The 3,134-nt window shown below is 42.9% G+C and overlaps 1 non-coding gene across 1 annotated transcript; it reads right to left on the reverse strand.

The window, feature by feature from the left end:
- Positions 1–621: 621 nt before the first annotated feature.
- Positions 622–746, reverse strand: LOC133747401 (small nucleolar RNA SNORA27). The gene has a single exon (XR_009864353.1). It is a non-coding gene; the product is annotated as a small nucleolar RNA SNORA27 (small nucleolar RNA).
- Between the last annotated feature and the right edge of the window lie 2,388 nt (positions 747–3,134).

Genomic DNA, 3,134 nt, shown 5'->3' on the forward strand with positions numbered 1-3,134 from the left:
TGGGCCCTGGCACCTGCATGGGAGACCCAGAAGAAGCTCCTGGCTTCTGGCTTCAGCCTGGCCCAGCCTGACCATTGTGAATTCCTGGCCATTGTGGCATCTGTAACTCTGATTTTCAAATTAAAAAAAAAAAAAAAAAAAAAAGTTGCAGCTTTGTACTCTGAGTCTGTTAACCAAGAAATTCCATATAAGACTAAAAGTTTAGGGGCTGGCATTGTGGCACAATGGGTTAAACCACCATCTCCAATGCCAGCATCCCATATGAGCACTGGTTCAAGACCCGGCTGCTCCACTTCCAATCCAGCTCCCTACTAATATGCCTAGGAAAGCAGTGGAAGATGATCCAAGTCCTTAGGCCCCTGCACCCATGTGGGAGATCCAGATGGAGCTCCTGGCCCCTGACTCCTGTCTTTGGTGTGGCCTGGTCCTGGCTGTTGTGGCTATTTGGAGAGTGAACCAGCAGATTAAAGATCTCTCTTTGTCTTTGTCTCCTCCGCCCCCCCTTAACTCTGCCTTTCAAATAAATAAATGAAAAAAAAAAAAAGACTGAAAGTTTGGGGCTGGCATTGTGGCTCAGCACCTATAAAACAGTGATGATGCTAGCATATTTCTTTTTTTATTATTTATTTCCTCTGACATTACAAGACAGACACCCAGTTTGCCTGGATCTTAAAATAATATTTCCTCTGCCCTTCTTGAATGGCCAATGAAGACATAAGTCCAGTTGGCAAAGTAAAAAGGGGAAATATTCTGGTGTTTCTTAACGAGACTTTAATGCATTACCTTTGGAATCTACTACAACTTGTTTTAAAACAAGGTTCAATACCAACTTAGATCCTTTCTGTTATTTATGACTCAACAAAATTTGGCCAACAGTAGATGAACATGACACTACAACAATTCACAGAAATGAATGTGCTGACATGAGCAATCCCCCCTTCCAGCAGTTACCATGGTGACAGCAGGCATGGATGGCTATTTAAAGAGCTTTCCCTAAATATTACCATTTTATTAGACACATGACATTACAACCAGTGAAATCAAGGGGGAAAGTCTTTATTTTTAAATTTTTAATGAATAGATTTCATTATTAGTATTAAGCTAGTTTTTTTTTTAAATTCACCATTTTAAGTGTACATTAACTACATTACAAGGCACTTTCTCTAATCTGATTTACTTAAGTGAAAGGCAGAGTGACAGAGTGAAAGTGAGATCTTCTATCCATGTTCCACAACAACCCAAATGCCCACTATAGTCAGGGTTGGGCCATGCCAAAGCCAGGATTCTAGAATTCCTTCCAGGTCTCCATGTGGATGGCAGAGGTCCAAGCACTTGAGCCATCATTTGCTGTTTCCCAGGATGGGAAGCAGTGTAGCCAGGACTCAAACTGATATTCCAATAGGGGATATGGGAGTCTCAAGCAATGGCTTAACCCACTGTACCACAACACTCACCCCAAGCTAGTAACATTTTGGCTAGCATTTGTAAAGCAACTATTACAGGCCAAACACTTTTCTAGGTTTTCCTTTTTCTTTTTCTGCTTATGTTGTCACATTTAATCTCAATAAACCACTGTGAACTAGCTACTAATTTTCCCCTCTAGGAAGCTGAGAAAACTGGGAACCAGAACACTTAGGTGATTTGCTCAGGGCCATACAACATGCACGCAGATAACCTGAGATGTACACGGGATCTTATTTAATCTAGTTTATTCTTTTCTCATTCCCCTCCTCCACCTTGCTAGTAAGTGGTAACTGGTGTATTCAGTAGAGCTATAGCAACCTCCTACTAGATCTTGCTCCTAAGGTGGTTTCCAGTCATACCACTCTGCTTTATTTTCTCCATAGAACTGATCACAACCTGAGATTTTCTTATTAACTGCTGATTATAAACTCAATGAGAGCAAACTCCTTGTCTATTTTGTTCCCTACTGACATCAGTTCCAAGAGCACTGTCTAGCATAGAGCAGGTAATCAGTAGATACTTGTTGACAGTATACAGTTGTCATAGCAGTTAAGATGCTGCTTGGAACATCAACCACCCATATTGGGGTGTTTGGTTTTGAGTCTGAGCTCTGCTCATAATTCTAGCTTCCTGTTAATGTACACCCTGGGAGGGAGCAGCTGATGGTTCAAGTGCTTGGGTCCCTGTCACCCACATATGAGACCCAGACTGAATTCCTGATTCCTGGCTTTGGCCTGGTTCAGCTCCAGCTGTTGTGCTCATTAGAGTGAACCAGCAGATGGGAAACCACTCTGTGTATGTGTGTGTAAGTGGGTAAGTGTGTGTGTGTGTGTGTGTCTGTGGGTCTGTTTTTCAATCAAAAGTAAAATAAATAAAAGTTTTTTTAAAAAATCTGGAATTAACAAATGAAAAAATCTAAGAAAGAAAAAGTACTTAAAAAAGTGTTTATATAAACATAATTTTTTTTTAATTTGGAAGGCAGACTTACAGAGAAAGAAAGGGAGAGATAGACACAGAGAGAAAGAGATTTTCCACCCTCTGGTTGACTCCCCAAATGGCCACAACAGCTGGGTGCTAGGCCAGGTTGAATCCAGGAGCCAGGAGCTTCTTCTGGGTCTCCCATGTGGATACAGGAGCACAAGCCTTTAGACCATCTTCCTACACTTTTCCCTGATGCATTAGCAGGGAGCTGGAACCAAAATGAAGCAGCTTGAACTGGAACTGGCACCCATATGGGATGCCAACTCTGTAGACTGTAGTTTAACCCACTATATCACAGTGCTGGCCCCTATCTAAAACATCTTGCTGTGAAGATACTACTAAAATCTTCCAGCAGAACTTCTTGCCAAAATAATTTTATTGAATTAGCATTTTAAAAAATATTTTAGGCCTGGGGCCGGCACTGTGGCGTAGCGGGTAAGACCGCTGCCTGCAGTGCCAGCATCCCATATGGGCACTGGTCCCAGTCCCAGCTGCTCCACTTCTATCCAGCTCTTTGCTGTGGCCTGGGAAAGCAGTAGAAGATGGTCCAAGTCCTTGGGCCCCTGCACCATGTGAGAAGACCTGGGAGAAGCTCCTGGCTCCTGGCTTCAGATTGGTGCAGCTCCGGCCATTGCAGCCAATTGGAGAGTGAATCAGAGGGTGGAAGACCTCTCTCTCTCTCTGCCTCT

Source organism: Lepus europaeus, chromosome 18, assembly GCF_033115175.1.
Source record: "Lepus europaeus isolate LE1 chromosome 18, mLepTim1.pri, whole genome shotgun sequence".
NCBI classification, from domain to species: Eukaryota; Metazoa; Chordata; class Mammalia; order Lagomorpha; family Leporidae; genus Lepus; species Lepus europaeus.